A 12,128-nucleotide genomic window follows, 5' to 3' on the forward strand; every position below is an offset into this window, starting at 1 on the left:
GCGGGGGGTTGGGTGGATTTCAGGGGAATTTTGGTGGTTCCCTCACCCCACTCGGAGGCAGCTTTCCCACAGCTCTGGCTGGAGGGGGATTTTCAGTGGATCTTTGACCGATTTGGAGTGGGTTTGGAAGGATTTTCGCTCCATTTCAATGGATTTCAGCTCAGTTCTGCAGGATTTCCTGGGATTTTGAGTGGATTTCAGGGGGATTTGGAGGGACTTGGATGGATTTTGATGGCGTTTTTTACGGGATTTGGGCGGATTTTGCTGGATTTGGGGCAGTTTCGGGGGAGGTTTCGGTGCTTTGCTCACCGTACTCTGGAGCTCAGGGTGCTCTCTCTCCTCTCCCGCTCCCTGAGCTCCTGATGTCGAGTCTCTGTGGACTCCTTGAGCTGCTCCCTGGACTCCTGGAGTAGCTGGTTCTTTTGCTCCAGGCTACGTTTTTCTTTCTGCAGTTTCCGGAGTCACTTCTGGGCCTGGCGCAGCTTTTCCCGGAGCTCCCACATCTGCACCCAGAAGTCCCAGGGCGAGCCTTTGGGGGGGCACAGGGGGCTCCTGGGGGGACACCTGGGGTTGGGGACATCAGTCCATTACACCTTTCTACTTTTCCTGCAGCAGGTGCCTGATATGGAATGTGATAGACCCATTCAATCCCATGCTCCTGTGCCCAAGGGGCTACTGGGCTGTTCTTGAAATGAGTCCCTTGTCTGACTCAATCCTCTCTGGAGTGCCATGTCTCCACAGGACCTGCTTCTCCAGACCTAGAATGGTGTTTGGGCTGTTGCCTGCGGTACCGAATATGTTTCCAACCATCCTGTGGTTGCTTCCACCATGGGAAGCACACAGCGTTTACCTTGGCGGGTCTGTGGCAACATGATATAGTCAATCTGCCAGGCCTCCCCATATTTATACTTCTCCCAGCGTCCACCATACCACAGGGGCTTCAACCTTTTTGCCTGCTTAATAGCGGCACAGGTTTCACAGTCACGGATAACTTGAGAGATGATATCCATGGCTAAATCCACCCCTCGGTCTCGTGCCCATCTAGGAGTGGCATCTCGGCCCTGATGACCTGAAGCATCACGGGCCCATCGAGCTAGGAACAATTCTCCCTTCTGCTGCCAGTCTAGGTCTGCTTGTGATACCTTGCCCTGTGCAGCTCGGTCTGCCTGTCTGTTCTTAGCCTGTTCCTCATTAGCTCGTTTCTTGGGCACGTGGGCATCTACAGGGCGGACTCTCACGTTCGGTTTCTTCACTCTGGCAGCGATGTCTTGCCACAGATCAGCAGCCCAGATGGGTTTTCCTCTACGCTTCCAATTCACCTCTTTCCACCAGTCTAGCCACCCCCACAGGGCGTTGACTCTCATCCACGAATCGGGGTACAGGTAGAGCCTTGGCCATCCTTCTCTCTCTGCGATATCCAGGGCCAATTGGACTGCTTTGAGTTCCACAAACTGACTCGATTCGCCTTTACCTTCAGTGGCTTCTGCCACTCATCGGGTGGGACTCCAAACGGCTGCTTTCCACTTCCAGCTCCTCCCTACAGTACGGCAGGAGCCATCGGTGAAAAGGGCATGGCGTGTCTCTTCGTCTGGCAGCTGATCAAATGGCAGAGCTTCTTCAGCTCGGCTTGCTGGTTCTCCTTCTTCTTCTGCCAGACTGAAGTTCCCACCTTCAGGCCAGTTGGTTATGATTTCCAAGACGCCAGGGCGATTCGAGTTCCCGATTCGGACACGTTGTGTAATCAAAGCGATCCACTTGCTCCACGTGGCATCGGTGGCATGATGCGTAGGGGGCACCTTCCCTTTGAACATCCAGCTCAGGACTGGTAATCGGGGTGCCAGGAAGAGCTGTGCTTCGGCACCAATTCCCTCTGAAGCTGCTCGTATGCCTTCATACGCCGCTAAGATTTCCTTCTCCACAGGGGTGGAATTGGCCTCAGAACCTCTGTAGCTTCGGCTCCAGAAACCCAGTGGTCGCCCTCGCGTCTCGCCAGGCACCTTTGGCCAGAGGCTCCAGGAGGGACCTTTATCTCCAGCTGCAGTGTAGAGAACATTCTTTACATCTGGTCCAAGAGCAATTTCTTGTTTGATCTGCCTGAAAGCTTGTTGTTGCTCAGGACCCCACTGGAAATTGTTCTTTTTACGGGTCACAAAGTGAAGAGGGCTGACAATCTGACTGTACTCTGGGATGTGCATCCTCCAGAAGCCTGTGGCTCCCAGAAAAGCTTGGGTCTCTTCCTTGTTTGTGGGTGGAGCCATGGCTACAATCTTGTTGATGACGTCTGTTGGTATCTGGCGTCGTCCATTTGCCATTTCACCCCTAGGAATTGGATCTCTTGGGCAGGTCCCTTGACTTTGCTCTTCTTGGTGGCAAAACCGGCCTGGAGGAGAATCTGGATGATCTTCTGTCCTTTCTTGAAAACTTCTTCAGCTGTGTCCCCCCCTCCAATGATGTCATGGATGTACTGGGTGTGTTCGGGAGCCTCACCCTTCTCTAGTGTGGCCTGGATCAGTCCACGACAGACGGTTGGACTGTGTTTCCACCCCTGGGGCAGGGGGATCAGGCCCAGCCAGGTTGGGGTTGGGAAAGGCAGGTCCTGCCTGACCAACCTGGTCTCCTCCTCTGACACAATGAGCCCCTCAGAGCTGAGGGAAAGGCTGGGGATGTGTCTCTTGTGACTTCAGGAAAGCCTTTGAGCCCATCTCCCCCTTTTCCACTCCAACTGCGTCTCTCCTACACTGGGGGGGCAGGGGAAAGACAAACTCTCTTAAATTCCTGACCTATAAGAGAATGTCTGATGGTTGCCATGGGAACTGACATGGGCAATGCGAATGTATGCTGGTTGCCATGGTAACTGACCCTAGCAACCAGAATGTTTGCTGTTTGCCATGGTAACCGACTGTAGCAACACAAGTGTATGATGGTTGCCATGGTATCTGACTGTAGCAGTGGGACGTATGATGGTTGCCATGGTAACTGAGCGTAACAATGGGAATGTATGATAGTTGCCATGGTAACTGAAAGTAGCAATGGAAAATGTGATGGTTTCCATGGTAACTGACTATAGCAATGACAATGTACAATGGTTGCCATGGTAACTAACCGTAGCAATGGAAATGTGTGATGGTTGCCATGGTAACTGAATGTAGCAACGGGAATGTGTGATTGTTGCCCTGGTAACTGACTGTAGCAATGGGAATATACAATGGTAGCCTGGTAACTGAGTGTAGCACCGGGAATATACGATGGTTGCCATGGTAACTGGCCGTAACAAATGGGACTGTATGGTGGTTTCCATGGTAACCGACCATAGCGATGGGAATGTGTGATGGTTGCCACGATAACCGACCATGACAATGGGAATGTGTGAGGGTTCCCATGGTAACTGACTGTAGCAACAGGAATGTCTGATGGTTGTCATGGTAACCGACCGTAGGAATGGAATGTATGATAGTTGCCATGGTAGCAGACCATGGTAGCTCCAACCTCATCACCCACCAGCGCATCCACACTGGGGAACGGCCCTACCTCTGTGAGGAATGTGGGAAGAGCTTTAGGAACAGCTCAATTCTCCTCAGGCATGAGCGGACGCACAGGGATGAGAGGCCCTTCCGCTGCACTGTCTGCAGGAAGGGCTTTAAGCAGAACGGCAACCTTGTCAGGTTGCCTGGTGTATCCTAGGGCTAAGGTTGATGGTGACATTGGCTGCCTTTACCTGCAGCTCAGACACAGCCTCACTGGCCTCGGGAGCAGAGGGAACCACTAGCTCAGGGGCTGTGGGCACCGGCAGGGATTTGGGAATGCCACGTTCCTCGGGAGAGCCATCCCCTGAGCTCGTGGGGAGCAGCTCTGCCGGCCTGGCTGTGCTCCTCTGGAGGGGCACCGCAGTGCCAGTCTGATCAGCTGCCACCCAGGGGTCCTTCCCCACTGCCTGCAGGGCAGGAGGTGGCTCAGAGACCACCTTGGAGCTCCTGACAGAGGCTGCGGCCTGGGATCGTGTCACACGCTGAGGGGGAGAGTTTCCTTTGGCCTCGGCTCTGCTGAGCTCCAGGTTTTGTTTGTCCTGGAGTCGCTGAGAACATCGCACAGGAGGCAATGGTTTGAGGCTGCTCTTCCTCCTCCTGGACAACCTGGCCACGGGAACAGTGCATTAGATGGGAATGGGAGCCGAGAACAGCCCAAAGGCCTGGACTGTTCTGGGCTGCTCACTGCCACAGTTTTGCTCCTGCAGCAAGAACAGGACCCCCAGGCAGGTGAGGCCCATCTTGTCTCCCCTTTCCCTGCCCGGGGTGCAACAGGCTGTGCCCCAACACACACTGTGTCCTGCCTGGGCCAGGCCCAGGAGCACCATCTGGGGCTCAGCAGGCCCACTGGGGTGTCTGTGCCCCCGCTCACTCCTTCCCTTCCCAGCACCAGCTCCTTCAGGGAGAGCTGTTCTCCACAGGCCCCTGCGCTCAGAGACACCTGCAGTGCTCATGGAGCTGGGTCTCCTTGTGGATCTTCAACAGGAAGACAAGGCTGGGATCACATGTGCCCCAACACGGCCCCAGGAGTGGGGAGTGGGAGAAGGGGAGTGGGGAAAGGGAGAGAGACGCTGACAGGACTGCAAGGGGGGAACCTTAACAAGGATCAGGGGATCAGAGAACTCACAGCACACACTCTCTGCAGAGATGAGGGAGACAAGTGTGGCCATGACCACCTGCAGAGAACACTTCAGCAGGGAGCTGTTTCAGGGTCAGGCAGCACAAAAGCTGTGCCCCATGTCAGGGCCATCCTTCTCCAGCCCCTTTGAGGAGCTGTGCAGGACGAGCTCTCAGAGTGGTTTGCCTGTAGAGCAGCTTTGGTGTTGAGAGAGATGGAAGTGCTTGGGAAAGGCCCTGCTCACCTAGTTCCTGGTTCAGGCCTTCTATGAGCAGCTGAAAAAGCCAATTTGTGTATTCCTGCCCTTTCTGGAGATCTTCACGCAAAGCTTTCATTTCTCGCGTGAGCTTCTGGAAGTCCTCCTTCATCCATGATTCCTGGGGCTTTGAGGCCTCTGGTTCCCATCCTTTTTCTGTGAAAAAAGACTGATGTCAGTGGGAGACTAACACTGCCCTCTTGAAGGGGAGACCACCCATCTGCCCTGGGGATGCTCAAATCCTCTGTTTTCAAGTCTCTTCTTCAGGGTCTCTCCTTAGGCCTTCCTGCAGGTTGTCTTTTCAACTTCTCTCTCCTCCTGAGAAATACTCACTTCAGAGGAATTAAACCTTGCACTCAAGGTGCAACCTGGAAATGGACTTTTTTGACTTATTTCTTCATGCAGGGAGGGAACAAGAAACTCACACTCAGGTCCCTCATGTCCAGCCTGTTTACTGATTTGTTTGCTCCACACTTCCTTTTCTTTAGAGAATCCTTCCTAATTCAGCAGCCTTGGAAAAGAACTCACTCATCCCTGAAAAACAGGACTGGGGAATTCCCAAGCTGATGCACTGTGGGCACCATCAGTGATCTCTTGCCCAGCTTTCAAATCCTTTCCCACCAGGAATTTGCTCCGGGAAGGAGCCTTGGTCTCTCTCCTGGAGCTCCAGTCTTCCTTGGGACATGGAGACTTTTCTGTTCCAGCTTTTGTCTCTGGAAAGGAGTCTCAGCAGCACTGTGAGCCCTCAGAACCATGGGCTTGGAGATCCTGTGCTGCTGGGGAGGAGCACTGACAGGAAGCCCCCTGCCCCCTCACTCCCCAAGGGCCTGGCCACGGGGGAGAGCCCAGGCCCTGCTGATTTCCAAGGGTTCCTTGAGGGAAGAACATTGCCCTGCCCCCATGCCAGCTGCAAAGAGCAGGGACAGACAAACAGCTGCCTTAGAACCTGGGCAGGATGGGAGCCAGCAGAGCCCAGGCTGTGCTGGGCAAAGCCACTGCCGGGGCAGCTCTGCACCCTGGGGCCTGGACACCTGCCCGGGGCTGGGAAATACAGCAAAGCACTTCTGGAGGCCCTTGGAAGTGGGAATTTATGGACAGATGGGACTATTTGACCTCACTGTGCTGGGCCCTCATGCACAACAGGCCTTTGTCTCTTCTCTTTGTTCGGCAGGGTTTAGTTTCCAGGTAGTGTGGGCAAGTCCTGGCCCTCACCTGCACAGAAAGGCTTCTCCCTTTTGGGCCTGGAGGAAAGCCCAGGAGGAGATTCCTCCTTTAGCGGTCAAGGGAAGGAGAGGAAATCCCGGAAGTGCTGTGTTATGTCTTTCAATCCTTACCAATTTTGAGGGATACCCTCTGCTAGAGCGGGACATGAGGTCAAAGAGGGACGTCCCTCTGACCAAAGTCACCCCACCCCAAAGGCCTCCTGCTGTGCACTGAAGGGGTTCTGCAGGTAATGTGCTCAGGGGAGAGACCTTGACTGGCTTTGCCTCTGCCAGGGGTAACACACAAGGCAGCAGCTGGGACTCACAGGGGCTCCTGCTGCCAAGGTCCCTCAGTGCAGTCTGGGCAGTGGCAGCCCCAACAGCGACTGTGACCTGCAGCCAGGCTGGAGAAAAGTGGCTGCCTCTCCCTCCAGTGCCCAGGGGGAAGAGGATGGCCACCCTTCCCCTTCTGGTCCTCTGATTTTTCCTGTCAAACCCTCGGCCCCCAGGATGAGGGGATGGGGTGGACATTCATCACAAAGCTCCACGCCCTGGCTTTGGAACCATAACACTGATGCTTCCTCCTTGAGAGGCAGACCAGCTCTCTGACACAAGGATGCCCAAAGGCTCTGATTTAAGCTCCCTGCCAGAGGGTCTCTTCTCAGGGCTCTCCTCTGGGTGCATATTTTCCTTGCTCACTCCCCCTCAGAAATCCTCAGCTCACAGGAATTCAATTTTGTGATGGAGGTACAGTCTGCAAATGGTTTTCCCTTTGCCCTCTGTCCTTTAGCAGGGAGGGAACAAGAAACTCAGAGCACATTTTCCTCTTTTTTCAACCCCTCATTGGTGCTTTCTGTAGCTCAATTAAATATGGCTTCAGCTTTGAAAAGAAGGTCACAGGCTTCATTCTAAGGCCACAATGGCCCGAGCCATCAGGAGGTCAAGGGGTTGCCCTGGACTGTTCTAGGCTGCTCACTGCCAGAGATTTGCTCCTGCAGCTGCTGCAAGAACCTGCTATGCTGGGGCCTGAAGATCCGGCCCTGAGCCAAAGTTAACCTATAAGATGAGCTCTCCTACCTAGTATTGTATTTCGCCCTATATCTGCTTATTAACCAAGAGGCTATATAATCCTCAGTACTGCCTGAAGAACACACATTTATGCTTGTTAGCCCAGCATGTTATCAATAATTAGTAAGGCCTGTATGTGTTATAAATATGCCTTTTCTTTCCAGCCAAGGTCACGAAAAATAGTAGGGCCTCACATGGTCACAGCTGGTTCAATTTGATTTCAATGTAGCTATAAGTTCTGTATTTAGTGACCAGTCAAGGCCATGAAGCATTTAATAGTGGATGCTCCAAATCTACTCCCTTGGTCTCCCTCTGGGCCCTGGCCAGGCCGAAGGGGAACACCAACGGAGGTAGAAAGGCAGATTGTGTTTCTGCCCCAATCGAGTGACTCAGCTGGTTTGTTTAACACTGTATAAGCTGGACCCTCTCACAGCGAGGATGGAGGCCCCACCTACGAGTGGATGCACTGCACAGGATTTCCCAGTTACAGGGAAGGGCTTCTCCAGGCCTTCACTGCCACAGGGCTCCCCAGCTGAAGTGTGGTCTGGATCATGACGATTCCTTAGGGGAACTGGTGATGTATCTGTCTCTTAATCACTCCGAGACTTTCTCTGTAGTAATGATTAGATGCATTGCTAAGTGTATCCTTTGATAAGCCACTGCTTCTTTTGTAATTCTTTACTGTCTTGCACTAAAGGAAACTTATACACTTACTCTTTAAAGTTGGTGTCTGTGCTCTTCAATCTATCCTGGTTACCAGGGGAGGGAGGGGGCAAAACAGAACAGGACCCCCAGGCAGGTGAGGCCCATCTTGTCTCACCTTTCCCTGCCCGGGGTGCAACAGGCTGTGCCCCAACACACACTGTGTCCTGCCTGGGCCAGGCCCAGGAGCACCATCTGGGGCTCAGCAGGCCCACTGGGGTGTCTGTGCCCCCGCTCACTCCTTCCCTTCCCAGCACCAGCTCCTTCAGGGAGAGCTGTTCTCCACAGGCCCCTGTGCTCAGAGACACCTGCAGTGCTCATGGAGCTGGGTCTCCTTGTGGATCTTCAACAGGAAGACAAGGCTGGGACCACATGTGCCCCAACACGGCCCCAGGAGTGGGGAGTGGGAGAAGGGGAGTGGGGAAAGGGAGAGAGACGCTGACAGGACTGCAAGGGGGGAACCTTAACAAGGATCAGGGCATCAGAGAACTCACAGCACACACTCTGTCACCCCCCCAAATTCCCTCTGGGACCCCCCCAAACCCCTTCAAATGCCCCCGAGGATCCCCCAAAACTCCCCCAGTGACCCCCAAACCCCCTCAAATCCCCCCCAACTCCAACCTAAATTCCATCCCATATCCCCCCAAAACTCCCCCAAACCCCTTCAAATGTTTTTGCAGGGGGAAAAAGGGATTTTTGAGGGGAAAACTCAACATTTTTGAGGGAGAAAAAAACAAAATTTTTAGGGGAAAAAGGGCCATTTTTGAGAGGGGAAAAAAGTAATTTTTGAGGGAAAAAATGACATTTTTGAAGGCAAAAAAGGGGTTTCTGAGGGGAAAAAGGGCATTTTTGGGTGCAGCCCTTCTCCCCTTGTCGGGCTGGCTGACAATGATGTTGTGCAGTTCTGCGGGGAGAAGTGCAGGTGCTGCAGCCCCCGCTGCCGCTCCGACTCCTCCGGCAGCACGGGCCGCACGCGGCAGAACACGGGGATGTTGTCCTGGAAAACGGGGGAAAAATACGGGATTTAGGGATTTTGGGAAAGTTTACGGGGGGTTCCCCTCATAAAATGCCCCCCTCTGCCCCGGGCCCACTTTGGGCTCCTGGATGTCACTGTGGAGGTGGCGTCGCTCCATCTCCAGCTGGTGGATCCGTTCGTCCTGCTGATCCAGGTGGGATTTTTGCCATCTTTGCACCTCCTGGAGAGCGGCCATCCGGTCCTTCTGCAGGTGGAGATGGTCCTCGACCCATCTCTGGTGAGCCTGGGGAGGAACGGGGGGTAAATGGCACCTAAAGGGAGCTCCCTCTGGAGCTACTCCTGGCACTCCCTGAGCTCCCTCTGGAGCTGCTCCCGGGACTCCTTGAGCTCCCTCTGGAGCTGCTCCCAGCACTCCTTGAGCTCCCAGTTCTCACACTCCAGGCCCCGTTTCTCTCTCTGCACCTTCCGGAGCCGCTCCCGGGCCTGGCCCAGCTTGTCCCGGAGCTCCCGCATCTGCACCCACAGGTCCCAGGGCGAGCGTTTGGGGGGGGGCACAGGAGGCTCCTGGGGGGACACCCGGGGTTGGGGACATCAGGAACGGGGTTTGGGGACTGTGAGGAGGGGTTTGGGGACATCAGGGAGGAACTGGCTCCGGATTATCCCAATTTTTTTTCTCCCCTCCCCGTAAGCTTTTGGGAATTCCAGGCCCCCCGCAAACCTCTGCGTTTTCCAGGTTTCCAACAGCGCTCGCTCCCGAGCTCTGGCCTCATCCTGTTCCCGGCACCACCACTCCTCCTCCTGCAGACACTGCTCCAGCTCCGACTCCAGCTCCGACTCCAGGGAGCTGCGGGAAAGTCCCAGAATTGAGTAATTGAGTCCATTTCTGGAATTCCCTTTTCTTCCAGTTACCAGGCCGCGGGTAATTGTTCTTTGGTATGTTACTCTCCCATTCTGATGTCTCTTCTTCACCCAGCGTCACTGTTTCCACCGTTGGTTTGGGTGCCCAGATATTCGGTATTTTATCTTTTTCTCCTCCGGCTGTTATCCACAGTTTCTCATATATCTGCGTGATGTTTTCCTCCAGCAAAACCGCCCTTAAGGTGTCATCAGAACATCGTGCCAGCCTATGCAACCTTCTGGCTTGTACACTCGGGATCAATGCTTGTAATTTCGTGATTCCTAACCCGCCATCCTTTGTGCTGGAATATAGAATGGCATCGCAAGTGCTGGCTGGTAGATGTAACCATTTCTTAACCGTCGCCCTAATCTTTAAATCTAGTACTTCCCAGAAATCCAGCTTTTATCTCTGTATGAGCTGCTAAGTATATTATTCGAGGGATCACATGTGTTCTCAACATATCCACTTTTTGTAATGGTTTGAGTGGTGCTTCACTGATGCGGCATAACCACGTTTCTATTTTTGATGACAAATCTGGTTTAGCTGTTTGTACCCAAGATATTTCTCAGAGCTACCCGGATTGACCATACTGAGGGGTGTACCACCTATAGTCCATGGAGGACAATCATTAATTGTATATGCAACTCTAGTAGGCTTTATGAGAAAACCATGACATTTTTCCCCTTGCGTCTTGAGACCGGTTAAATCGCAAAATGTCTCAAGAATCTCGATGTTCTTTTTCACGCCTTCCAGGATCCACTAAGTAAGACCAAATCATCGGCAAAAACCATTGCAGTAATTGATTTATTTCTGAATTGGAACCCTTCTCCATACTGTTCCAATTCACACAATAAAGGATCCACAGCCAGATTAAATAGCAATGGAGACATAGGGTCCCTTGTTTAACACCCACTTTAATTTGAATTGGATCTGATTGTTTATTATTAATGCCCATTCGGGTGTAGATATTTTCATACATGTTTGCAATCAAATTAATTATATGGACATCTACCCCTTTTTGCTTTAGGCCTGTGATAATGTGTTGGTGACTTATTGTATCGAAAGCTTTCACGATATCAACAAATACCACTCCCAGTTCATTGTGTTCTCTTTTTGCATTCTTCATAAGAAGCTGTAATAATTTTAAATTTTCAGAGCATCCCGGGGATTTTATGAAACCCCTTTGTCTAGGGTTTATGGGGCACGCCTTTGTTAGCCTGACCATCAATATCCTTGAGAATAACCTTAAGATTACAGACCCGATCGGAATGGGTCTCCAATTATTGATGTCATTGAGACGGTCTGGCTTAGTTGATTCTGGCAATAATACAGTTCGGCATTTCCCTTATCATGTCCGGTGTTCTTCCAGATGTTAACCATAAATTAAACATTTCTGTTATTTGTGTATATTTGGGATCCATTTTAGTTAATTCTCTTACTGTGATCCCATCCGGCCCAGCTGTATTTTTATTTATCTCATTAATGTTCTTAATAATTACCTTTTCAGTAATCATGGCTTTAAAAGCTGTGTTATCAGCCACACCTATAGATCGATAGTTTCCAAGATTTTTAAACCCCCCAGTTGTTTCCCATCTGGTTTTAAACACTGGCCCCCTCATAAAATGCCCCCCTCTGCCCCGGGCCCACTTTGGGCTCCTGGATGTCATTGTGGAGGCGGCGTCGCTCCATCTCCAGCTGGTGGATCCGTTCGTCCTGCTGATCCAGGAGGGATTTTTGTGATTTCTGTACCCCCTGGAGCACAGCCACTTGGTTCCAGTGCACGTGGAGCTGCTCCTCGACCCGCCTCCGGTGAGCCTCTGTGTTCTCCGAGATGTTTGAGAGCTCTTCCTCACGAGCTCTGGTCTCATTCTGTCGCTGCTCCTCCTCCCGCAGACGCTGCTCCAGCTCCGACTCCAGGGAGCTGTGGGAAAGTCCCAGAATTTCTCCCGGAATCCCCCCCAAATTCCCATCAAACCTCTTTCCAAAGCCCCCCCCAAAAGTCCCGAGCCCCCCGGAATTCCCAGCTCCCCCTTAGAATTCTGAAATTCTTCCCAAATCCTCCCTCTGATCCCCCAAATGCCCTGAATTTTCCTGAATTTCCCCCTGAATTTTCCTGAATTTCCCCCTGAATTCCCACCAAATCCCTTCCCAAACCCCCCTCAGAATTCCCAGATCCTCCCTCTGACCCCCCAAATGCCTGGAATTTCCCCCTGAATTTCCCCCCAAATTCCCTGGGTGTCTCTGAATTTCCACCCGAATGCCCCCAAATCCCCCGAATTTCCCCCCAAATTTCCCCCTGAATCCCCCAAATCCCCAAATTGGATTCCCAAACCTCGAGGGGCTTGGGGGATTTGAAGGCAATTTGGAGGGAATTGATGCGATTTT

Source organism: Pseudopipra pipra, chromosome W (assembly GCF_036250125.1).
Source record: "Pseudopipra pipra isolate bDixPip1 chromosome W, bDixPip1.hap1, whole genome shotgun sequence".
Taxonomy (NCBI): Eukaryota; Metazoa; Chordata; class Aves; order Passeriformes; family Pipridae; genus Pseudopipra; species Pseudopipra pipra.